Raw genomic sequence first — 27,559 nt, forward strand, 5'->3', positions numbered from 1 at the left:
CATGAACATGGCATTCTTGGGCTATGCTGTTTACAGAGAAGTCAAAGATCCATGTTATAATCAGGTGCTTGACTTGAACCCATACACGTAGTGATTGGAACTATAGTTCTATCAGTCTCCATTCTAGTGATCATGGTAACACTTTCGAGCTGAGAAAATGCCATTTTTAAAGGCAATGCCAAAAGAGCCAGCAGTTAGGTTGAAGTGTTAATTGTAGTGAGCCTGTGGCATGAAGATCCTCCCCAGTAAATATCAGCCTGCAAACAGAATCACCAGTGCTGAGCAGCAGTGTTGCAGTATCGCTGGAATGGTGGTAGAAGGATCTCTTTACCCCTAGACTACCATGGAAGATTGGAACCCAGGAATCCACAGAGAGAACATGCAATTTCTATCTAGACAAAGGGAGCAAAAGAGAAAGAAAGGGAGTGGGGAGGGTGGGACTCTGTAGTTCAGGGGTCTGCAGTCTCTGTACCAGGACACCAGGAGACCGGACTCAGGGAAGAGACTAGAAACCAGCAGAAAGAAACTAAAGAGTGGCCTGGTAAGTCAGTGATTAAGAACAAAGACATCTTCAAAATAAGCTGAGCATTATCTATTAGTTATCCCTGAAATATATTCTGGTCATATACTAAGCTGCAGGGACAGACATATGTCTTGGGAATTACCAAAAGGGAGAGAAGCATAGCCAATATCCATTCTCCCACCATCTCCAGCAATAACCAGGCTTATCACCTCCTGTTCAGCACTCAGACTCTTTCTCTCTAGACATACCAGAAACACTGTGATCCTAGACTCCTGCTGGAGAATCCAAGGCAACTTCTAAAGAAACATCTGATTTACAATTCTTCAGCATGGGACGGCTGTACAAATAAGGAGGTCTTCCTAGTTGGTCTATCCTGAGGGAACTGGATTTGGGAAAGAGAAATGACCAGTCAAGGCTTGTCAAGTCGTCTAGACCTTTACAGGATCAGAGTGGATCTTTGGTGGCCTGAGAACATTTACACCCACTTTAAGGTTTCTTGTGTTATATGCAGGCTAAATCAACACATGAAGAGTACTAATGAGTTTCAAAAACAAAAGAACAGTCTCATGGTATAGCTCAGAAAGAAACTTCCTTACCCAAAAGCCTGAATGGGTGAAAGAAAAATGAATGAATCAGGAACAGAAAGGTGGAATTTGAGGCTTTATGGCAACATGTCACAGATATGATTTCAGTGGACTCTCAGTTTTCAAACACAAGACTAAAAGAGGGAATAAAAGGCATGAGGGAGATGAAGGGAAATGAACCAGAGTGCATGCACAGCCTTCTGTCTTGTTACCTCTAACAAATGAACCAGGAGAGGGGGTAATTGAGGGCCTCCATTTAACCATCATGGGCAATGTTAACTTGGGCAGCCAGTGTTTACTGTAAAATAGGTAAGGAGTAACTGAAGTTGACATTGACCTTGGCAGAGTTACATAACTACCCATTTCCAGTGAGGCTCCTCCTTGAAGAAATCTCACTTTTCCATCCAAAAACTGAATTCCTTTGATCCCCCAAATCCTCAGAATTTTGCAAAAAGATATTTTTGAATCTCAAAGGGCTATTTTTAATTAAACACATCAAACATGTAAATATTCTAAAGAGAAAGTTATGGCATGGAATAAATTTTGGCAAATAGCTTTGTCACCTCCTACTATATGGTTCTTCATATTAATTCCATATATGCATTATACTCATACTAATATGCATGCATTCTAGTTACAGAAAAATTCCTTAATTGTTTGTATATATTTTTAAATGTTAATTCTTGTAAAGAATTGGAAAGTCACAACTTAAAGGACAGTAATTACTTCAAAATTCCTTTTACTATGTGGAAATAATGAATCATATAAAGGAGTTCATCTCTGCTATTATTATATGACTTTTTGTAAAAACATGATACTCTTGTAAGTCATAGCTATGGAAACTATAACCTGAAGCAAAGTATTTCCTAAAAATTATCATTATAGAAGGGAGATCTTCCCATAAATTGTTAATTGACATTTTCTGCCAAATTACCTTTGCAAACGACACCCAGAAGTCTTAAATGTTGTCAAAATATCCTCATATTCAGAATCTGCCAATCTGCAGGTAGTGAGCTTCTTGGAATGTGATTAGAGACTAGTTACTGAGAGGTGGAACTACTTAGGTAGACACCCTTGCTACAGGCAGACCAGGAGCCAGCATTTCTCAAGATCAAACTCCAGGTTGAATTCATTGTTTTCAGCTAAGTTGCTGCCTTCAGGTTTTTGTGGTTTAATCCGAGGATATTTCTGAGTCAGCCAGCCCTCTGTATTGAGTACTTGCTGTGTACGGTGTACTCTTCTAGGGTCTTTGGGAAATGCAATAATATTTCCAACAGCTATAAAAAAATAAGCAGGGTCAAGCAGGTCCTAGTTAAGAAAGATAATTTTATTTTATTTTTCCGTAGGTCTTAAGGAATCTAGAAATTGATATTTTTGTTTGTCATAGTTAAGAAAAAGGACTTTCATATTATAGAAGCAGGTTAAGAGCTAAGCAGAATATATCTTAAAGTATTCTCCAAATAAGAATGATTTGTATCTAGTTATATATTCATCTCTGGGTCTCTCCATTTTCTTATCAATAGGCTTTAAGTAAAAGTCCTATTTAAACACCTCTTTTCAATTTTGCTACAAAAAGATATATTGGATGATAAAGAAGAATTGTCCTCAGAGGCCAAGAAATTGTTGATAGCAGGAAAATGAGGGGTCCTCAAGAGAAAGGTGTAGTCAGAGGATCAGAGTTGGGGATAGAAGAGTCTATTTCCTTCTTCAAATGCAAAGTTTTTTTCCATGGCCAGCTTTCAAGGTTAGGGTCTGATTTTGTGGCAGTGATTTTTTAAAAATTGATTTTATATAGTGTGAAGAACTGTGCTAGGTTCTTGGAACATGAAATAGATAAGACTTAGGCATTGCCCTAAGGGTGGTCAAGTTATATCTTGATTAATTGGACTTTTTATTTTTTTTTGAGACGGAGTCTTACTCTTGTTGCCTAGGCTGGAGTGCAAGGGCATGACCTCGGCTCACCACAACTTCTGCCTCCCGGGTTCAAGCAATTCTCCTGCCTCAGCTTCCCGAGTAGTTGGGATTACAGGCATGCACCACTACCTCCAGCTAATGTATTTTTAGAAGAGGTGGGGTTTCTCTACATTGGTCAGGCTGGTCTTGAACTTCTGACCTCAGGTGAACCACCTGCCTTGGCCTCCCACAGTGAAATTTGACTTTATTATCAAGGAAATTTTGATTTGCAGGGCATTTGTCATGTCATTGTGTCAAAATATAAAGTGACTCTTTTAAAATAGCAATAATATTTATAATCACACCTCACCTATTTTCTACCCCTCTTCCCACTTCTTACTCCTCCAATTCATGGGGCAAAAATGGGGTGGAGCCAAAAGTAGGAAAAGAGGCACTCATTTTTAATTTTAAAAGCTTGAAATATAGTGGCTAATTTTTAAGGCCGTGTAAAACTAGCTGTTTCATTGTGATTACATCTAAATGGCTGCATGAAATTGTTTACATGGAACTTCCTTGGCCTCCTGACTCACAGGTTTCAGTAGAAATAAGAGCTGCCAGCCAGGTCATCCGGGTTTTCCAGGAGAAATGATTCAGAGCTGTAGTTTCCAGCTGAGGGAGGTGCAGTATCATTGACTGATTTTGCAGATACTTAATGTTGGAAAAGTTAATGATGGTTCTGCTTTAAATCTAGAGCAACCTTGGAGAAGAAAGGTTTCACCTACAGTTTCTCTTGCTTGATTTGATTAGAATCTCAAATGAGACCAACAACTGATTCTTTGACTTGATTGATCGTTCCTAAGGGTTACTTTGGCAAAATGGCTCTGGGGACTTCTGATTTAGAAGATAAAATAGATTTGACCCTCTTTTAAACCTATAGGACCAAGGTATGCATCTTGACTTGTGTGTTCATGCTTGGCCACGCACTGAATTGTAATCAACTACTCAGGCAGTTTCTTTCAATGTAGTGAGATGTGATATCCCAAACGACTCATCTTCCCAGTGTAGAATTCCCCAAAGCATGTGCTACAGAACATCAGTGCTGTGAGCTTTTAGAAACTAGTCCATTTAAAAAAATTTTTTTTTGGCTAAATGAGTATGGAAAACCTTGGTCTAAACAACGTGGAATGGATTTATTTACTGCAGGATTTCTCAAAACTTCAAATAGGGTAGTGAGGGGAAGTGCATTATCTCTGAGTCCTAGCTCTACCTCTCTGTAGCTTTTACCTTGAGTAAGTTATTTAATCTTTCCAAGACTTAATATACTTATCCGTAAAATGAGGGTACAAATACCTATGGCACAGGATTGGTCAGTGGATTAAATAAGATTAAATAGCCAAAGCGGTAATTTTTGCCATTTGTTTTGGGGTGTTTTTTGTATCACTGTGTTTCTATGTCATACAATTTAAGTTATGTTTTGGCATAACAAATTGTAGATTCAATTTTATTTTAAAATTTTTAAATATATTTTTTATTTACTTTAGAGAAAGGGTCTTGCTGTGTCACCCAGGCTGGCATGCACTGGCATTATCATAGTTCACCATAACCTTGAACTCCTGAGCTCAAGTGATCCTCTCACCTCAGCCTCATGAATAGCTGGGTCTACAGGCATGTGTCACCACACCTGGTGAAAGGACTTAATTTTAATTTGCAAACAAAGCAGAGGTACTGCTGAGCATTTCAAATTCTACTTAATCACTCTTATATTAGATGCCCCATTGGAAATCACACAGCAAATCTCTGGGAATTATCTCATCATTTAATGTCCATTTTTATGTGACCTTAGTATTATCCTATACTGGTCATTGATTTTTCTATTGGAATTCTATAGACCTTTAAATGGCCTTGCACTAATGATGTCAATGTGTTTTAAAATATTGGACAGGTAAAGCAGTGCTTCCTACGTACAGCGCATGCTCTTGCTGAGAAGCTGAATCTCACCAGAGGCCCTGTTCTTTGATCTCACATTACACTGAATTGAGTTGCCCAGATTACTACTCAAGAGCCATCAGGATATCTGAACTCTGAGTTTCCAGCATTTACCTTATTTATTGTCACATTATCCATCTTCATTAGGGTACAATAAACATCTTTGCAGAGGACACTATCTTGAAAATAGTTCAAGTATTAGTTTTAGCCCAAGAAGAACTTGAGTAAATCATACCTTTTCTGCTCTTTAGAATCTATCAGTCTATTTCATAGGAGATCCCATTTCAGGCAGGAGAGGACTTTATATATCCTTCAATTAGTACCTTCCAAGCGTGCCCTTTGGAAAGAAGAGATAATTGTGACTATACATAAGAAACCTAGTGATACACTATTGTTCTCCTCATCATGCTCACTCTCTTCCCCATGACTGCAAAAAATAGGCATTACATTTTTAGTTATTATATGAAGATTCTGAAAAATGGTGGCATATAAGTCCAGTTCATTTTTTATACACAACCGTATTAGATATGAAACCTTGGTAAGAGCTAAATAGTGTTTGTTGTGTCCTATTAGGGATATATAATATCAAAGATGGAGTGTCTCATCCACCTGTGGGACAAGCAGGTTAGTTAAGATATTCAGGGAGGCTATGGGCTCTGTATGGCAGGATAATGGTCTCTTCTAAGAACACAGCTTATATCAGTCATAGTGTATTGAGGACACCCCAAGTTCCAAGTCTATATGGCAAGCTCTAAGCTCTGACAGGTAGCACAGAGGACCTCTGTCCTCAAAAGTTTATTTATAATACCAGGACATTCAAATGAGGAAAGGCAAAAATAAGGCAACAGATAAATGCAAGATGCATCAGCAAATGCTGCAGGAGGTCAGAGGAGAAGAGATGCTAGTGGGCTGTAGATAGGCAAAATGACTTTCTTGGAAGAAAAAATTTATTGGAACCTTTGAACCAGGGTAAGATTGGATTGGGCAAACAAAGAAGGAAAGGACTCCTGGAAGTAGGAAAGGAATGGCAAAGAGTTGAGTAAGTGAAGAACCCAGTAAAACAATGGTATGAGTGAAGTGAGTTAAGAAAAGAACAAACACTTTGTGCAAGTGGCTTAGAGCAAGTTGAAGAAAAATTCTAAATCTATAATTTGGCGTTGATTATGGGTGATATTATAGAGTCTGTAGGGAAGACATGATTCTGTAGGAAAACAGAGCCTCAGAAAAATGGATTGGGTAGTTTTGTGCAAGAAAAGTTCGAAATGAAGTGTAAGGAGGGAGGTCACTGGGATGACCTAAGGGGGAGGTTGCTGAAGACTTGGATAAGGGTCAAAACAGGTGGGTAGAGAGGAGATAAACAGAGAAACATTAAAAAGAATATCTTGCAATGCATGGATGATATCCGGAAATGCTTAGAAAGTATAGTTAGTCAATGATGTAAAGAAAGTGTTGCATTTGAGACATACATGAAAAGCTGTAGAAGTTATGGAGTTTAGAATTATACTTGAGTTTGAATCTCAGCTTGCTTCTTACCAACAGAGATCTCAGGAAAATTATTAAATTATTTATACTTAAATTTTCCTAAATCTAAAATTAGAATAAAGTCGTTTATGTGAAGATTAAGCAAACTAACACATAAAATGCCCATCATGAGTAGGCACTCAAAAACACTAGCCCCTGTTTCTCTTAGGGAATCCTAAGTCATCCCACAGGGAGCTAGAAACAAGGAACCGGAAATCAGGTTCAAGTTCAGTGGCTAGAAGTGTAGATTAACCACTGTCTAAAAAGAGGTGGCAGTCTGAATCATAAGTAAGGCCTGCAACTGTGTTGAGGAAATAACTAAATAAGGAAAAGAAGAAAAGGTACATAAAATTTGGAGAAAACTTAAGATGAGAAAAAGAAAAGAAGTAGTACATAAAAATATGAGCAGTATATATGTGGTGTCTTTAGTACGATATTTAGAAGCCAGTAATCACTCAGTAAAAACTAGTTGTTATTATTGTTAGAGATGCTTAAAGGCTTAAGAATGAACCCTGGCAAGAATAATGCCATGATCATGAACTACAGTAAACTAAGAGGTGATCCTCTGTGTCCTAATTGGCCAAAAGATTAGGAGAGGACTGCAAAGCCTTTTCAAATGAAAGTAGTTGGTCACCTAAGTATTTGACCTTTGTAATTCTCATTTCTAGTGAAAACTCCATCTTAATTTAGGAACAAGACTACGTGATGCTCACATCACGACCTGAACTATGAATGATGCATGATTGGTTAACCATTGCCAACAATACCTCTCCAGCCAATACCCAACCTGCCACAGAAAGAACAGAGAATCAGTGTCCTTAAAATAAATGCAACTGACAAGCTATTCTAACATAGACAAAAATAGGAAACTATGAATTATAAAAAAATATAATTCCCTCTGATGATTTTCAATAAAGCCAAATGCCAAATACTGGCTTTCCATTTTGTTGAAAAATGAATAAACAGTTTTGCAATGACCTGGAGGCTTGGATAGAGGGAATAAATAAATTATTGACACATAGAGGAGTAGACAATTCTCCATCCACTGTTGAGCTTTTCATATTTTGTGGAGCAGATGGTCTAAATAAAGCAGCCAAAAATAACAGGTGGGTTTTATTATATTAAGCCACTGAAAATACTCAGCATCTACAGTTTAAATCATGTTCAAAATATTAAGCCTTAAAATAACTTTTTGAAAATAATCTTTCATATTTTAAGACACCTTTGTCCATCATTTATGATATCAAAGCACAGGGACCAATGCATGTATGAAAACATATTTAGGGACAACAGGGGAAAGGCAGATTGAAAGAAACAACCATTTTTCATAGAAATTATTTTACCTAGGGTTGTTACCTAGACTCTAACTGATATGGGTAGTATCACCTCTTCTGGGGTCAAACAAAGCTTGGGTCTAAGTCATTGCTATTGTAAGTCTGGTGGTTTCGTATGTCATACCCATCGCCATTTAACATATGAACAGCAACTACAAAGAACTCAAATACATTATTCGGCCTGTAATTTGTCAAATGCATAACTTTAATTAGAATTCAAGCTGTAACCCAATAACACCTAACCTATATGCTGTGTATGTGCCCTTTAATGTATACTTTAGCAAGGAAGGAAAAAAAGTCTGCAAGGTGGGAAGAGATGAGAGAAAATACATTGCCTGGCTCCTCAATGGAAGCAATAGGATAGCTAGCTCTGTTCAGAATTTTTTTTGTATAGCATGCCTTATTAATTAGATACATTTGATGACTAGTGTTTTAAAAATAAAAATCGTATCTTCTTACCCTCCTTCTCCAATCTCCCACTCCCTGGAAAAACTACTATTAACATTTTCCAGAGTATCCTTCAGAATCTGAGCATACACCTTGACAGTTGAAGTGCTCAAACCATTAAGCCTACAATGAATTTTAAGAATCTTTTACATTTATAAAACATCTTCATCCTTATTAAATAATTTAAAACCATAGGCACCTTCCTGGGTATGAAGCATGAATTACAAAAAAATTAGATTATGTCTCTCTCCACTCAATGTTTGAAACTTGCTTTAAAAAAATTCCAACATTGCTTCATGGATCACTTTTACATGTACATGAAGATTTACTTTATACATGCCCTTTCTTTAGGTATACCCCAGTTTATTTAACTATTCCTCAAAGGATGAGTATTTGTTACCTTTAAATGTCACTCACATAAAGCTCCAATTTATACACTTGCTTATATATGCACTTACTTGTGCAATCACATAAGTATTTCTAAAGAACTTACTGCTAGAGGAAGGCTTGATAGATCAAAGATTTTGTGGATTTTTTATGTCAATACCTCTTGGAATACCCATTTTCAAAACTTCCTCAATTTTCTTTTACTTTCAATAAGCCATACTACCTTTTTTTCCTCTTTAGATCTAAAGTGCCTATTTATTTAGGAGACATCAATGCCTCTATGCTTTCATCACAGGCTGGCTGTATTTGAGAATCAATTAATAATTATATACTTTTGTTGATCATATATAGGAAGAGGATCTGGTGAAAGAGATAAAACAGTTTAAACTATAAGTCACAAGCTCAGTAAGTAGTGGCACTGTCAGTGGGAAAGGGAAGTAGTAATAATTAGGAGTAATAGTCTTTGCTCATTGATAAACCACTTGATGTATAAAAATGCCTTTTTGGGTCGGGCGCGGTGGCTCACGCCTATAATCCCAGCACTTTGGGAGGCCGAGGCTGGTGGATCACGAGGTCAAAAGATCGAGACCATCCTCGTCATCAAGGTGAAACCCAGTCTCTACTAAAAATACAAAAATTAGCTGGGCATGGTGGTGTGTGCCTGTAGTCCCAGCTACTCGGGAGGCTGAGGCAGGAGAATTGCTTGAACCCAGGAGGCAGAGGCTGCGGTGAGCCGAGATGGTGCTATTGTACTCCAGCCTGGGTAACAACAGCGAAACTCCATCTCAAAAAAAAATGCCTTTTTGGCTTGGATTGTCAAAAAATCTCTCTTATGTAAGTGCAATAGGAATACAGATGCTTGTAAAAGAAAACATGTGGTGGTAGGATGGGTTAAGAGATAATTTCTGCCTGACATAAAAAAGGAAAGGTATGACAACTTGTTATTGTGGTGGTTGCAATGAGCCTATATACGCAAGAATAAACACAGGACTGAGAAAAATAAAGAAATGGATCCTTTAAGAAGATCCTGAACAATTGGAAATAAGAGAGCTTTTTAATATGCAGAACACAGAGGTGGCAACTAGCTATGAGTGTCAAGGTGCTACCTCAGGCCTTGTCTCCTAAATATCAAGATATGTTACATGAAAATTGATGTAGAGGCAGACTAGAACTAGAAAGCACAGCAAGTTAAGTATGAGCAAGGTCAGCCTCATGGCACGGGACATGAGAAGGAGAATCTGGAACTTGGAAGATCTGGAACTCGGAAGATTCTTCAATTGCTTAATGCAATTGTCCGGTGCATCTGGACTCTGCAATGTGATGTCTTTTATATAGGTTTTAGACTCAGTGCAGCAAACATAGATGGGGCAAACAGAACTGTCCCCAAACAGTGAGCAATTGAAGCAAAGAAAGATCACATCACTCAGCTACACTGAGGCTCATTGAACCGATTACCCCTTAGCTGGGATCTCACTGTCCAGACCCACAGTATACTTCCTTTTTGTAAGTAATATTAGCATGGAGGCTAAATAGAGGATATTAACTATTGTTGGCTTATGTTTTACTAGTGTAGACTGAGTATTTTATGGTTTTGCAGATACGTACACAGACACACACTTGTACATGTGCATCCTAATTTAAAGCTATATAGAAAATTAACTGAGGAACAGACTATGAGTTCTGTGATCTTCCTTCTCATCAAACTTGCATCCCACCAACTTCAGGCCTGATGCAGCTATTCTTGGTGCATCAATATGACTGATTCCCAAGAGTTATTTTGGTCCATATGGAGTACTATTTTTATTCTTCCCATGTTTATACTTTTCCAGGTGTCCAAGGAAATGATTGGTCCTTCTGTGACTGGCTTGTTTCACTAGCGTGTCTTCCAGATTCATCCATGTTGTCACATATGACAGGAATTCCTTCCTTATTAAGGCCACATAACATCCCATTGTCTGTATGTATCTCATTTCATGTGGGCTAAAATAGTTCAACTCATAGAAGCAGAGAGTAGAATGGTAGGTGCAAGGGGCTGATGGGAGGGAAAAATGGAGAATTGCTCAATAGGTATAAAGTTTTAGATATCCAAGATGAATAAGTTCTAGAGGTCTTCCGTACAATCTTGAAGTACACCTCACCATACTGCATTGTGGACTTAAAGATTTTTTGCAGAGGGTAGATCCCATGTTAAGTATATTTACTGTAAAGAAAAAAACCCAAACAAAAAAAACCACCAAAAATAACCCAGGAGCATGAGAAAACTTTTGAATTCATTTATTACCTTGATTGTGTTAACAGAAACAGGTGTATTCATATGTTCAAACTCATCAAATTCTATACATTAAATACATGCAGTTTTTGTATATCAATTGTATCTTGATAAAACTTTGAGTCAATCAATCCATTTATCAATCGATATGTCCCTATTTATGTGCTTAAAAGAAAAGACAATGGTAGTCAGGAAGGCAGGGATTAAATAAAAACCCTGAACAATTTAAAGGCAACTATGCTCCCCATATCAGTTTCTACTCTGCCCTGTTCAAAATTGCCTGCTCACCACTGCCAAGCCACCATTAGTTTCTAATCAACTTTTTTTTGTGTTGACTTTTTGTGTGTGCTTCACACTCCCTGTACCCCCAGTGCCAGAGCCTCCACAGAAAATCTGCACTTTTCCATTGCTGCTTAAAGATCATCCCTTCTTTTTTTCATACTACAATGATTTAGAACCTTAAAATTCTTGCTTATGTCAATCATTACTCACACTGTAGCTTCCTTTCTTCTGACCTTCCCTTCCTCCTTTTTCCATTCATGGTGGTTAAACACACGCACTCTAGGGTAAGATAGCATTGGTTCAATCTTGGCTATATCTATTAAACAGTAGTGTAATTTTGGTTATTTACCTTTCTGAGGCTCAGTTCCCATATCAGGAATTCAGGAAGAGTAAATAAGTTGTTCATTTTGTGTGAGAATTAAAGTGTGATAATGCATATTAAGTGATTGGCATAGCATCTGGCACCAGTATGCAGTAACAAGATTAATAACCTATTTGCCATATTATCTATTATTCTTGTTACTATTAAGCACCTTCTATTTTTCAGACACTGTGTAATGTGCTAAAAACACAAAGTTAGCTTATTATTTAAATAAACTATGGTTCCTTGAGAAAGTTATAATCTGGCCAATGTTTCCAGCTAGACTTTATTCTTATTCCTGATGTGAACACCTGGAGAGATTTCTAGCTGCCTTAAAAAATTTGAACAGAACTAGAACCTCCAAAGTGTGTTGCTTATATTTTAAATCTATAACAAAAGTTTATTTTATAAAGAGTACAACACGGTAAAAGCAGCCCAGTCTTTTGGACATATAGTCAAGCTCCTAACTCCATATTTCTCTTCTTGTGTGGGCAGAGAAAAAGCTCTTTACAACTTATTTATTGTGTTTTATGCTGTAGTCAATCTCTCATATCAGGACAAATTATCTGTCCTCCTCTACCCCAAGTTTTCCTTGGCAGAAATGGTTGGAATAATTGGAAAAATGATCCAGTGTTCTTAGTCCCTACAGTCAGTCTGTTCTAAGCTTTTGATCACTCTCAGGGAAAGGAAGCCACTCCTACTGAGAACAAATTGAGAAAAAAAGCTTTTCACCTCCAACGAAATAAGAAAGTTTTCACAACTTCAAACTATAAGCACACCTACCAAATACTGCAGTAAATATTCCTATATCACAGAAGCATTCAACCTGTTAGGTCTTAAAGGAAAGATCTCTGAAAAGATCTCAGGGTAGATGTAAGGCTTCAGCGAAGAAATTATAAGACAGTGAATGAAGAAAACAATTGACCTACCACAATTCAAAGGAGATATAAGAGAAAATTAAATCACATGAAAGTCCTATTAGGAAAAAATGATAAATGGAAACAAGAACGATTTCTTAGAAGTTGATATGTATGAAAGAGAAAGAGATGCTGTCTATACATAACTGGTATCTCTGAAGAAGAGCATGGAAAAAATGGAGCAATTAAAATTATAAAGCAATATCACAAGTGAAAATATCACAGAAATCAGAACAAACTCAAATTTGCAAATGAAAAGTACAGTCTGAAAATTTGAGACTGAATCATCTGAGACATTTTGTGAAAGTTACTGTACTTCAACAATGCAGAAAAACACAATGTGAATGCTATGGACTGAATGTGTCCCTTCTGAAATGTACACACTGAAACTCTAATCCCCAGTGTGATGGTATTAGGAGGTGGGATCTTTGGGAAGCAATTAAGTCATGGAGCTGGAGCCCTATGAATGGGATTAGTGTCCTTATAAAAAGACAAGGGGTCAGGAGAGGACACATGAGTGGGTACTTGCTTTATATCTCTGCTCTCCCTCATCAGAAGGTACCAGGGTAAGAAGACCATCAGCAACTGGGAAAAGTACCCTTATTAGATACCCACCAGATCCTTTGATGTCTTAATAGTGGACATTTTATGCTCCAGACAGTGAGAAATAAATCTCTCTTGTTTAAGCCAATCATTTGTGTGGTATTTTTGCTACAGCAGCATAAACTGACTAAGACAATGAGCATGGGACAAGAAAGGCAAATAGTGGACAAAGGGAAAACTTGGTTGGCTACAGATGTCTCTAAGACAACATTTGATTACTGAAGACAGTAAACAATATCTGAAAAGTCCTGAATGAGGGACCCAATAGTTTATACCATCTACTCTTTAAATAAAACACAACAGACATTTCCATGATGTAAGCAACTTTGTTAACCACTTAGAGACCAAAGTACTCTTTAGTAGAATAGATACCAGTCAGACAAGAAATGAAGGATAATAAAAACCCAATTACAGCCAGACATGGGGGCTCACACCTGTACTTCCAGTACTTTGGGAGGCTGAGGCAGGAGGACAGCTTGAGCCCAAGAGTTTGAGACCAGCATGGGCAACATGGCGAGACTCTGTCCCTACAATTTTTTTTTCTAATTAGCCAGGCATGGTGGTGTGTGCCTTTAGTCTTAGCTATTTAAAAGGCTGAGGCTGGAGGATTGCTTGAACCCAGGAGTTCAAGGCTACAGTGAGCCATTATCACATCACTGCCCTCTAGCCTGGGAGACTGAGTGAGATACTATCTCAAAATAAAACCAAAATCTTATATATGAAGAAGACATGGTAAAAAGATTGGCTGTAAATATTGAATCAATTTAAGCATGGAATTATGGTTTCAAATCAAAATAAAAATAGATACAATTTAAAATAGAAAAGTTATTTTATAAGTCCTTTACATTCAAATGTAAAAATTTATAAAGGATTGAATTTCTCTTGAAGAAACCATTATTTCAGTTTTACTCAGTTTCTTTTTATTTGAATTCCACAATTTTTATTTTAAATAGTAAATATAGGATAATACTGTACAACATTTTTCATTTTGGGTTCTGGAGTATATGTGGAGGTTTGTTACATGAGTAAATTGCATGTCACTGAGGCTTGATGTATGAATGATTTTATTACCAAAGTAGTGAGCATAGTACCCAAAAGGTAACCTTCAAATCCACATCTCCTGCCACCTTCCACACTCAATCAGTCCCCAAGGTCTATTATTCTCATCTGTATGTGTATTCCATGTTTATATCTCACTTATAAGTGAGAATATGTGGTTTTTGGTTTTCTGTTCCTGCATGTGTTTGTTTGGGATAATTGCCTCCATTCTACATCCGTGTTGCTGCAAAGGACATGCTTCCATTTTTTCATGGCTGCATGGTGTTCCATAGTGTGTATGTACCACATTTTCTTTATCCAGTACATTGCTGATAGGCGTCTTAGTTGATTTCATGTTTTTGATATTGTGAATAGCATTGTGATGAACATACAAGTGCATGTATCTTTTTGGTAGACTGATTTAGTATATAACCAGTAATGGGATTGCTGGGTCAAATGGTAGTTTTGTTTTACATTATTTGAGAAATTATACTGTTTTCTACTGTTGCTGAACTAATTTACATTCCCACCAGCAGTGTGTAAGTGTTTCATCACCTCTGTAACCTCACCAGCATCTGTCACTTTCTGACTTTTTATTACTAGCCATTCTTACTGGTGTTAAATGGTGTCTCATTTTGTGTGTGTGTGTGTGTGTGTGTGTGTGTATGTGTGTTTGAGATAGAGTCTCATTCTGTTGCCCAGGCTGGAGTGCAGTGGTACAATCTTGGTTCATTGCAACCTCTGCCTCATGGGTTCAAGCCATTCTCCTGCCTCAGCCTCCCAAGTAGCTGGGATTACAGATGCGCACCACCACACCCAGCTAATTTTTTTTTTGGTATTTTTAGTAGAGATGGGGTTTCACCATGTTGGCCAGGATGGTTTCAATCTCTTGACCTCATTATCTGCCCACCTTGGTCTCCCAAAGCGTCATTGTGATTTGTATGTGCATTTCTTTAATGATTACTAGTGATGAGAATGTTTCATATATTTGTGGGCTACATGTCTGTCTTGTTTCAAAAAGTGTCCGTTCACATCCTTTGCCCATTTTAATGGGCTATTTGTTTTGTGTTTGCTGATTTAAGTTTCTTATAAAGGATATTAGACTTTTGTTGTGTATACAGTTTGCAAAAATTTTCTCTCATTCTGTAGGTTGTCTGTCCACTCTGTTGATAGTTTCCTTTGCTCTGCAGAAGCTCTTTAGTTCAATTAGATCCCATTTGTCAATTTTTGTTTTTGTTGGAATTGCTTTTGGGAACTTAGTAATAAATTTTTGCCAAGGCTGATATCCAGAATGGTGTTTCCTGGGTTTTCTTCTAGAGTTTTTATAGTTTTCAGTTTTATGTTTAAATCATTAATCAATCTTGAGTTAATTTTTTGTATATGATAAAAAGAAGTGGTCTAGTTTCCATCTTCCCTGTGTGAATAGCCAGTTATCTCAGCATCATTTATTGAACAGGGAATCCTTTCCCCATTGTTTGTTATTGTCGACTTTGTAGAGGATCAGGTGGTTATAGGTGTGTGGGTTTATTTTGGGATCTCTATCTATTTCCACTGGTCTGCACGTCTGTTTTTGTACCAGTACAATTCTGTTTTAGATAATAATTTTTGCTCCATTACCTATTGATCTCTCTGTAAGAAGGTGTATGAAATGGTGCTCAGCAAATAATAGCGTAATTTGGAGGCGGTGAAAATTCATACGGTTTAAAGAACATGTTTTCTTTATACTTTTTGAACTGTTTGACTTTTTCTAAATAAGCAACTATTAATTTTACACAAAAGGTATTTACTTAGCTTCAGTTCTCATAAGGTAGGAGAAGAAATGTGAATGGAAAGGAAATAAAGCAGTAACTATCTACTCTTTTCCTAAAGTAGTAAAACTAAATCAGTGAATTCAAAATCAGTTTAAAGTCTGGTCACAGAATCATACTATTCCATCCACATCTGTATATGTTTAGTATTTTCCTCTAGACAAATTTTTAAAATACTCAATTTGTAAGCTATTGAATAAAAGGCCAAACTTTTGCATACAGATAGTCCCAGAACACCTTAATATCGTGCCCAAGTTTCATTGTGAAAATAAAACATCCTTTTCTTTTGTCTAGTTTGGCTGTTTCCCATATTGATGACAAAAATATTAGAGCCAATCAGGGATGAAAATGATTACTTCTATAGCTTTTCATTTATAGAGGTGAATTTGTATATAATTTTTTTTAATCAGAAAAATCTGAGTTACACAACCTTTCTTTAAAGTTCTCATTTTAAAAAATGCTTTTCATTTGATTTAAAATCAGACTAATTCAATGACAAAGAAACAAGGGGAGTAAAATTATGACAGCTGAGGTTGGGCAGGCAAGTGAATTTTGATGTGGTATCTGAAGCTAAAACCATGTTATAAAACTCATGTGATTCTATTTGTTTTAGTGGAAATACTAAGCATTTATTTGCCCCTCATGAAAAGTGTTTTATTACTATAATCCAGAATTTTATCAATGTCCAACAACCTTTTGTGTGCCAAGAGAAAGAGAGAGGGAGGGAGAGGTAAATAAACATTTTTATAAAAAGAGCAAACAAAATATTTGTCTCTGTTTTGCAAAACCATTTAAAGTTCATTGAGTCCCCTTTATTAGGTAACCCAGTGTCACAAACAAAATACAAGGGAGAAGAAGGTAATGTAATTTTCTGAGGTCATATAATGATCAGATTCATGAAATGCTGAAATAGAAACTTTACTGTCCTGACTCTTTTTCCTTGAGTCAAACAATGAAAGGCAAGAATGTCTGAAGTGACAACTTCTGACCTTATTGGGTCTGAGTGTTACAGTAAATGTGATGTTAGGGAAGAGAATAGAAAATATTATATCTTCTATTTTCTTCAAAAGGTTTTAAGAAGGGCTTACCAAGTTGCTGCTCCATCTAAGGAGTGATACTAATATACTTAAGCAGATACAACTCCAGTTTCTCCAGGATGATGGTTTTTAACTTGGGGACCATGGATCTATTGAACCAAGAATAAGTTTCAGAGGATCCATGAAATTTTTACATTTCTATATTTCTATATGTATGACTTATAGAAGAGAGGATCAGAAGTTAAGAACAAATGCTCTAGGAGTTATTTATCTTAATAATATTATGAGAAGCAAATAATTTTTTAAATTACATAAATATTAACATTTTGGAAATGGCATCCCATAAAATTTTGGAAACCTTCAGATACTAAAACAGAACTTGTTCTATACATTTCATGAACCTACAAACTAGATTCTCCCAACCAAGAACATTCATCAGCTTGACCTGATTATAACATACCTCAAAAATCCCCGTGTACATACATCTTCTGGGCTGGTGAACATATTCTCTGACTCTTTAAATTTTATGCAAAGTAGTAGAAGCTAGTAGAGGAAGCACAATTTGAATCCCAGGTGAGTCTTTCCCAATTCCCCCACAAACAAAATGCAATTAACATTTATAGAATAGAAGGGTACTATTGAATTCTTTTGGAATTTTAGTAAACCATTGTATGAACCCTAATACTTTTTACTTCTTCTCTTACAACACTTTTTCTTAAAAGCCAGAAAATAATAACATATAAATAAATAATCTATAAATCAACTTTATGGGTTGCAGGTATGAAGGGAGGGTTAGAAAGCCCACCAGCTAGAGCTTTTTATATATCTCAAACGAACATCTCTTAGTCACATCTAAGAGCATATTAATGTACTAGTTCTTTTCAAAGTAGTATATCACTGAGTAATGGTCTTCTGTTGGCCTTTGTATTCTAATAAATACTTCATTTTTCTCTTGTGATGTTGACATGTGAAAATTTCAAACCTAACTGTAAGAATGTTAAGTTGGAGGAATAATAAACTAGATCACCTTTGGAGCCAAAAAATGATGTGATCATGGCCAAGAAAACATAAAGCTATAGTTTAATGTTTCTGAAAACACTGAACTCTGTACTTCCATTTTTGTTCCTTAAGTACCAAAAGACATTTATTACATTCTCTAATTGTTTGCTGCTCACTTATGATGGAGTATTAAGTATAAAAAATGGCATATCTCTTTTTCATTTTTTATTTCCAATTTGGACATGATTTGGTAGAAATGGGAGGGAAAAGAAAGGAACAAGTTAGTTATGTTCGTCTCTATCTCTGTGTCTCTTGTCTTTCCAAATGCAAGAATATTGTCTTTCTAATTCCTTCTATTAAGTATGCCACTTTTGGATTCTGTATTTGTTCTGTCTTTTTAAAGAGTAACTGACATGCTACTATTTTCATTCACATATAGAAATATAGGAGACATTCTTCACTGAGAAAAATTCTCAGTTGAAAACCTTGAAGTAGTCAGTTAAAAACACAGTTCTTCTAGACAAAGATGTGACTACAACAGCAATTGACCTAACTGGCAATATTCTAAGCCAAAGAATATGACTAATTACTGTCCTGTATTGTTTTCTACCACTTAACAGGTGTTAGTATAAATTTGGAAACAATGGGGTTCCAATAGCTCAGGCATTGTTCAATGTTAATGCTGTCTGTGAAATATTGTGTCCTGCCTTCTATAAGCAGTGAAGGTGTTTGCTTTCTTTTAACACTCTCAAATTTATTAGGATATAGACTACCATGTGAAACACACTCATCATTCCACCAGGGTGCTATCACCAATGTGCCTAGAAGACCAGCCCTATTAAGTCACTTCATATATCTTGGTGACCGAATGGTTGATCTTTCTCATTCCATTGACTAATGAAGAGACACTTGAAGTGATCTCTAAATTGGTACACAACATGCTCTTGATTTACATCAAAATCAACATGCTCTTGATTTACACCTAAGAATAAAGCACCAAAACTTTATACTTAGGAGTTCTACACTGCAGAGGTACCTGTAACAATAATGTTTCTTCTAGAAAAATAACTATGGCACATTGACAAGTCAGCAGAATCTCTTGTCCTCAACTCTTCTTTTTCTCCCCTCTTTCCTTCAACCCTTCAACTATTACCCAAGTCCAACAGGACCATATTTTGATATTTTTATTTTGAAAGCATCTTAAAAGCATTCTAAGCTTTTAAGAATTATCTTTATCACAAGCAGATAAGTTCCAGATTAAGGTCAGTGGTGTGGCTGTGGTATAATGGTGGCATTGACAATATCTGTTTGCAAAACACATTTCAGCTAGTAAAGTTTTATCACAGGTATAACTATCTCATTACTACCAATAATCAGACTGGATCTCTAGGAGAGTAATTGACATGACCAATGTCATGCCAGACGGATTGGCAGAGCCATGATTTGGACTAGTTCTTTGAGGTCTAGTTAGGTGCTCTTTCTAGTACATCATATTGTGACTATGCAGACATTTTGTTCCCAAAAGCAACATTTTCAACAAGGAAAGAGGATTTTATGAAGGATACATAAGGAGACAATGACAGCCTATGATTTCAGCACTGCTACGTGACAGCCTGACAGAAAAACTCACTCATCTTTAAATCCCTCTTCAACTAGACTATAACAAATGTCTAACATTTTAACGTTAGTCATACATTCGTCAAGCAAAGACTTATTTTTCATGCATACCCTTGTTAAAATGCAAATATTCCAAAAAGGCAAAAATTCAAGTGATGAAGAGAGTCAATTTGTTAAATTCATTTTTAATGCTGGGTGAGAAGAAATTGAACACAGGCAGGTGAGTATTAAGTTTAGGAAGATCTGCTGTAAATGGGTCCTGCTAGGGAAGGCAGTTCTGAGCATTTTGTGACAATAGGGTTTTTTCTGGATTAAGTCTTGGCAACATTATAGTGTTAATGTGGTCCTTGAGTGTTTTTTTATTACTGTTTATTAGTCTTGAGTGTTTGTACTAGTGTTTCCTAACTGAGACGCTGAAAAGAAGCCAGATTTCCCTAGCAGCAGAGTCCAAGGGAAAAAAAAGAAAAAAATAATAAAAAGGAGTTAGAAAAATTGTGAAATTATTCATCTGGGGTGCTGTTTAGTGACCACTCCTACCTGCCTCCTTTTTCCATCATTCTTTCCATGTTTTCCTGGGAAATTCCACTGTTCAGGAGAAAAGGTAGACAATAGGGACAAGGAAAGGAAACTATAGGTCTGGTGTATTACTCAGGGTTCTCCAGAGAAACAGAACCAATAAGATAGGTAAATAGGTAGGTAGGTAGGTAGGTAGATGTTTGATTGATTGATAGATAGATAGATAGATAGATAGATAGATAGATAGAGAATTGGCTTACCAGAAATCATGGGGAATGAGAAATTCCAGCAACTGCCATCTACAAGCTAGAAAACCAGAAAGCTGGTGATACGATTCAATGCCATTCTGAAAACTTGAGAAGGGGCTGGGGGGAACTGTTGGTATGAGTCCCAGACTCTGAAGGCCCCAGAGCTAGGAGCTCCATGTCCAAGGGCAGGAGAAGATGGATGTTCAAGTTCAAGAAGAGAGAGAGAGAGAGAGAGAATTCACCCTTCCTCTCTTTCCATTCTGTTCAGGTCCTCAGTGAATTGGATGGTGCCTGCACACATTGGTGAGGGTAGATCTTCTTGACTCAGGCTATGATTCAAATGCTAATCTCTTTGCATAAACACATTTAGTAATAATGTCTTACCATCTCTCTGGGTATTTCTTAGCTCAGTCAAGTTGACACATAAAATTAATTATCTCACTTGGGGTCTGGAATAAGGTGGAAGAAGCAAGACTAAAGAAAGTCTGCTGAGATCTCTCTGAGATGGAATTATCGCACTGGTAATTCCTAGTCTTTTGAGTTACAGACATCTTTATATATTTGATAAGAGCAATTATTCCTCTTTCCAGAAGAATGTATATAACATGGCAGAAAATTTTACATAGAATTTTGAAAGAATCATGAGCTGCCTGAACACCAAACACAGACTACTAAGAGACCTACGGAGCTTACATATTAAAATTTGCACTAGATGCCATGATTCATAAAGATAGAGACATCAATCTTTTTATTATTATCACCTCAGTACCAAATGTCATGTCTGAGCACATGGAAGGTACTCAACAACTACTTTCTATATAAATAGACTTCAATAGTAGTAGGCACCAGGAAGAAAAGAAAAAATGACTGCTATATACAAACAACGTGTTAATCTTAAGAAAAAACGATGAGGCTGGGAAACAATCTTCTTGGATATCTCAGTGCATATGCATGATCTAGGCATTCTGAGTAAAGGACATGGTTTTGCAAACATGCTCTAGAAGCTAGAGATGGTATTTCCCTAAGGAAACAAACCCCTAGAGACATGCAAATTAACAAAGTCTCTTTCCTCTCTTTCAGAGACATTTGTTCACATTACAGGTTAGTAATCTTATCTTCTTCTTCTTTCCCAGGAGAAGATATGTTTAAATTGCAGAGTAAAGGTCTTTCTCTCTGGGAAGGAGAGTGACAGATGTGCCAGCCAATATATATATATAAGTTTCAAGTCTCGTGATTTTGGGGCTCCTTCCTTGTGATGCAAGGCCATTGCATATGTAGGTAAGCATCTGGCTCTCACTGCATCAACTTGTGGGGATTGGAGAATGGGAAACTGCTGCTGAGATGCTTCTTTGGCTACTGTTTTCTTGTAAGTAATAAAGGGTCTGTGTCTCTTACACAGAGCTTTGTTTTCTTTTGTCAGTACATGTATATAAAACCATGACAAGCTAACCTGTTATATCACTCATGGAGGTAATCACGGTTCTGTTACAGTTTCATACATAACATGAAGGAAGCCAGACATTAATAGAGAAAATTTTGTATGATTTCTCTTACATTCAGAAAAAGCAAAACTAATCTTTGGTGATAGAAGTCAGAGTTGTTTTTTTCTCTGGGATATATGAACTGAAAAGAGAAACAGAAGAAGTCTTCTGGAGTGTTTAAAATTATCTATATATTGCTTTAGATGGTGGTTACATGAATATAAATATTCAGTTATCACCTAAGATTTGTGTAATGTCCTACATGGATGGCTATACCTCAATAAAAATACTGCATAGAAAGGCCAACAGAAAAATGCCCTCTAAACTTCAGCAAGGTAAGAAGTTAAGTTTAAGAAGAAGGTATATGTCTCCAAAAGCTTTTTATGAGGTACTTGACCCAAATTCTGTGACCTATTATCACTGTTACATAGAATCAAAGTGTACCTTACATCACCCCATTAATTATTCCTGCTACCAGAGCTAGGAAACCTGGAATACTTGCATATGGTTAATTTTATATGTGTTTACGTGGCTAAACCATGGGTTGGCCAGATATTTGAAAAGATAAGACATTATTCTGGGTGTTTCTGTGGGATATTTCTGGATAAGATTTACATTTAAGTTGATGGACTTTGAGTAAAGCAGAAAACCCTTTGTAATTTGGTGGCCCTCATCCAATCAGCCAAACTTGACTCAAAGCCTGAGTCAACCCCAAAGATTAGCTTCCCTTGAGCAAGAGAAAATTCAGCAGACTGCCTTCAGCCTTCACCAGCAACATCAGCTCTTCCTGATTCTATAGCAGATGGCCTCAGACCCGAACTGGAACATCAGCATCAGCTCTCCTGAGTCTCTAGCTTGCAAGCCTGCAGATTTCGGACTTGCTGTCTTCCATAGTAATGTGAGCCAATTTTTTATAATTAACACTTTTAAACGCACTCCCATACACAAAGATGATCCCCGACTTACAATGATTTGACTTATGATTTTTTTTCACTTTACAATAATAAAAAAGCCCTACAAATTCAGTAGAAACTATGTTTTGAATCCCCATACAACCATTCTGTTTTTTACTTTCAGTAAAGTATTCAATAAATCATATATGATATGCAACACTTTATTATATGATAGGCTTTGTGTTAGTTTTGACCAACTTCAGGCTAACACAAGTGCTTTGAGCATGTTTAAGGCAGGCTAGGCTAAGCTATGATGTTTGTTAGGCTATATGTATTAAATGCATTTTTGACTTATGATGGGTTTATCAGGATATTATCCCATCAAAAGTCAAAGAGCATCTGTGTATACACACACACATATTCTTCCTACATATGTGTACATACACACACTCACATACACACCCGCTATCGGTTGTGTTCTCTTGAGAACTCTAATAGAGCTTATCAATCTCAAAAGTTCAATATCACCTTTGCTTTTACTAATTATACAGCCTTGGCTGTCCTGTTTTATTGTTTCCAAATATGGCAGAAAACCACATCTTAATCCTTACTATATTCTTCCTAAAGTCCATTCCTTCCTTTGAATTAATCATCTCTACCTCTGCTTGTTTCTTACTGAATTGTGCATGGACAAAATCATGCACAATGAGAATATCATGAGAGTGGAAGCTCAGAAGGGCCAAAACTTGGGATGTCATCAAAAATCAATGAACATTATCTAGAAATCAATATTGTAACAGTATATTTTTGTTTTGTTTTGTTTTTGAGATGGAGTCTTGCTCTGTTGCCCAGGCTGGAGTGCAGTGGCATGATCTTGGCTCACTGCATCCTCTGCGTTCTAGGTTCAAGCAATTCTACCTGCCTCAGTCTCATGAGTAGCTGGGATTACAGGTGCCCTTCACCATGCCCAGCTAGTTTTTATATCTTTAGTAGAGATGGGGTTTTGCCATGTTGGCCAGGCTGGTCTTGAACTCCTGACCTCAGGTGATATGTCTGCCTCAGACTCCCAAAATGCTGGAATTACAGGTGTGAGCCACTGCGCCTGGCTGTAACAGTATCTTTAAACTAGTCTACTCCTCAATTTTCCCCTCTGGTTTCTGAATTTTGCATTATTCTTCATGATATTCTTGCTAAATATGCTATCTCCATTGAACATATGACAAGATACAGCATTATTCAATAGTGAATGAGGATTAGAACACATAATTCTGGCTTCCTGATTATATGACCCTTTTATATCCATTTACCTAATGTCTTTAGAAGGCATACTATATAGAATACATTTATTTTAGTTGAGTTTTATATCCAGTAGCAGCTATTAAATTTTACATTTAATCCTAACTGGACTAGTTCAAAATCCATAAGACTAAACACATTTCTCAGTTTTTGCTTTTTCCTCTTAGTTGATTTCATAAAGCTATATGAAATCAACATTTACTTAAAAGACAACTTTGACCAATGATTGTGTTTTCTGGCTCCTATGGTAATTGCACTAATACATATTTTAAAAGAAATTTATCAATCAGGTAAATGTCTCTTTAGATGAAAATATAAGACCAGCAGTGATGGCTGCTAACATTTATTGGAATATGCACAAATGTCTTACCATAGCTTGTTAAATAACTATTTTCCTGCTGAAAATATGTTTAACTTTCACCACCTTAGCAAAAGTGGATCTGAAAGTAATTCTTAGAGCAGGTCTCTAATTTGGCAAATGGCCCACAGATCTATTTTATTTACAAGTGTCAAATCCTTTTTTCAAAAAGTAAGGTCTACATCAATAAAATGGAGGGATATTTCACACACACACACACACACACACACACACACGCACTTAGACCTTATCTCTGCGAAGAGTATGGTGGCCATGAGAATGCACTTCACAAATCACAAAACATAATTTTCTGATAGCCTTCACTTTTGTATTCTGAAGTTTATTTCCACATTCTGACTGAGGCCATGGCTTCCACCGGCTGCACCCAGCCAGTGCCTGGTGGCGTCAGGAATACTACAGCATGTAGTAGAACTCCTCTATTGAGTGACTTTGGCTCAGGACCTCCCCCTATTGAACTTTCCTTAGAACTACACTGCAGGCTAGAGGCTTTCACTGGGAGCATCTTCACCTCCTCTCTCCTCTCAGGAGGAGACCTCCGCCACCGTGGTCTGATGGCTTTCCAGGTCTCCCCAGTTTCCCTCTCCATTTTCTCTTCCTAGCATCTTCCATAATAGGTCTTTTGTATGTTTAATTCTTGATATCTGATTCTCAAAGGACAAGAACTAACAAATACAGAATTAGATATATTGTATTCTTGAAACAGTTTCTTGAGATACAGACTGTTTTTTATGGTGTCTATATAGAGAAAGAATACACTAAAGGATAACAGAGAAAGGCAAATAGAAAAAAGAGGATGATACTCAAAGGGCTGGCATAGAAACAACATCAAAGAGAGGAGAAAGATAGAAGAGGTGAAAGCCAGAGGCTCCTTAAAAGGTAGGTGGAGGCAGATAATAAAAAAGAAATAGCACCAGATGATGAATACAATGGAAAGAAAATCTGACTCTATGTTCCCAAACTTGGAAATGCTGTCAGCTTCTTGCTTATTCTTCACACCAGGGTGCTGTGGATAAGGAGGTGAAGGAGAGGGAAAATTACTGAAGAGAACAAATACTCACCTAACATGATCTTTCATCTCTAGTCATTCTTCATGTGGTTCAACCTTCTTAGTCTGAATCAAGTTTCTCTAGAAGAACCAGTGTCTACAATTTCATATTTTAAAACACAAAGTTTGTAGCTTTGTTTTGGAGTTCTTGTAAACATCTAGCATATTTTATAATTCAGATATCTATTTGAAGACTGGTTCTGTTTAAAATTCAGGATTGATAAATTAAGGGACATTGTCCCTCATCTTATAACACTTAGTCAATCTTAGTCAATTTGGCCTGCTAAAATAGAATGCCATAGGCTGGGTGGCTTAAACAACATTTATTTTTCACAGTTCTGGAGGCTGGGAAGTCTAAGATCAAGGCTTCAGCAGATCCCGTTTCTGGTGAGGGCTCTCTTTCTAGTTTAAAAACGATGGTCTTACATCTTCATATGGTGAAGTGAGATCATTTCTCTCTTGCTCTTTTCTATAAGGGTCCCCAATACCATTCATAAGGCCCCATCCTCATGACTGAATTCCCTTCCAAAGGCCTTACCTTCCAATACCATCATAACAGGAATTAGAATTTCAACTGAATTTTGGAATGACACAAATATTTAGTTCTTAAGAGTAGCCAAGATGTTCTTTCATTTAATCTTTTTGCTTTATTTTATTCCTTTATCCCATGTTGCTTAAAGGAATCATCATTTTTCTTTTCTAGGTGCCAAACATTTTAACACTGCAGAAGACCATGGAGACAACTGTCTTATTTCTCCATCACATAAGGACTGAAAAATACAAAAAATGAGTTTTTCTTTCCTGTGGCCTTGGACTAGCTACATACTACAGTAATTAGCAAGGCAGGCTCTGAATCACACAAGCCCTTCCCACTGACTCTTGAACTTTTTAGCTATGAGAACCTAAGCACAGACTTCACAGAGCCCCAGTGCTTCTGTTTTGAACAGAGATCATATTTCCAATGGGATAGGGTTGTCTGGGGGTACTAAATGAGAAATACATACAAAGTACATAATGTAAGGTGAGGCACATAGGACTCAATAGAGGGAGCTATTAAATTCTATGTAAGTAACAAATCCTGATAATGTTCAATTCTGAATAAAACCTAGCAAGATAGTTTTATTGTCCTTATTATTTTTATTGATTAAAATAAGTTAATTAATTTTCTCATAGAAATACCTATTTAGTGCATAAATTGGTGATTTTAGAACCCAGATCCATTTTCCACTGTCCTGCGGCAATGCGGTGCAGAGCTGGGCCTGCTTAATGCCATTGGCATAGCTTTGAGTTAATTTGTGAGCTGTGTTTGCCTGCTAAAGAGTTCATCTTCCAGAAAAATCGGAGAGATGCTATAAGCAAAAGCCCAGAATTCCTTAAGAGTATAGGAAGATGTCGAATGAACATTCCCACCCACTAAGGAGGAAGAACAATTAAAGACTGAACTATGGTGATGCCATATTTTTACATCCTAAGGCACTGCACCACAGGCCCACAATGAATGTTTAGCTCTCATAAGTCTCCACATTCTTTATTCTGTTTTTGGAAAAGCTTCCTGTTTCTAATTTGACAAGCCATCTGCCTTGTTAGCTTTGCTTCCTTTATCATTTTTTTTAATTGAAAATAAACTCTAGAAGCAGCCCCATGTAAGGCAAAGAAAAATAATGAAGAAAAACATGTGCCAAGGGCTTCAGTGCCACAACGTTCACCCCTAGTGTTCTTATTTGTCAATTTGTTTTGCTTGATTGGAGGTCCACTGAATAGGAACATAATTTCTATGCTACTGCCTGTATACAAATACAATCATTCACTAGTTCTTAATATAAAATTGCAAGATGGCTTACTTTTAGAAATACAGAGGGAAATGTAATTAAGTATGGAAAACAGTTTCTCTTTTCCAGTCAAAAGTGTCTTAATAACTTCTATTTATATACTACTCTGTAATTGCCAAAGCACTTTCATATGTGTCGTTAGATTTAATTCTCCTATTTACCTACTCTGGGATTAAATTAGATTGTAGTTGATGTTGTGGTGGGGTAGATTTGGGGAAAGTTCTACAGATTCTGCTGTGTGCTCCCTTCTTCTTATTTAAATATTG

General features: G+C 36.7%; 1 long non-coding RNA gene across 1 annotated transcript; it reads left to right on the forward strand.

Moving 5' to 3' along the window:
- Window positions 1-323: 323 nt before the first annotated feature.
- On the forward strand, window positions 324-26,580 carry LOC144579097 (uncharacterized). Its single transcript, XR_013525983.1, has 4 exons — window positions 324-541; window positions 10,273-10,419; window positions 21,451-21,471; window positions 26,168-26,580. It is a non-coding gene; the product is annotated as an uncharacterized LOC144579097 (long non-coding RNA).
- The last annotated feature ends 979 nt before the right edge of the window (window positions 26,581-27,559 follow it).

The sequence above is a fragment of the Callithrix jacchus genome, chromosome 13 (assembly GCF_049354715.1).
Source record: "Callithrix jacchus isolate 240 chromosome 13, calJac240_pri, whole genome shotgun sequence".
NCBI lineage: Eukaryota > Metazoa > Chordata > Mammalia > Primates > Cebidae > Callithrix > Callithrix jacchus.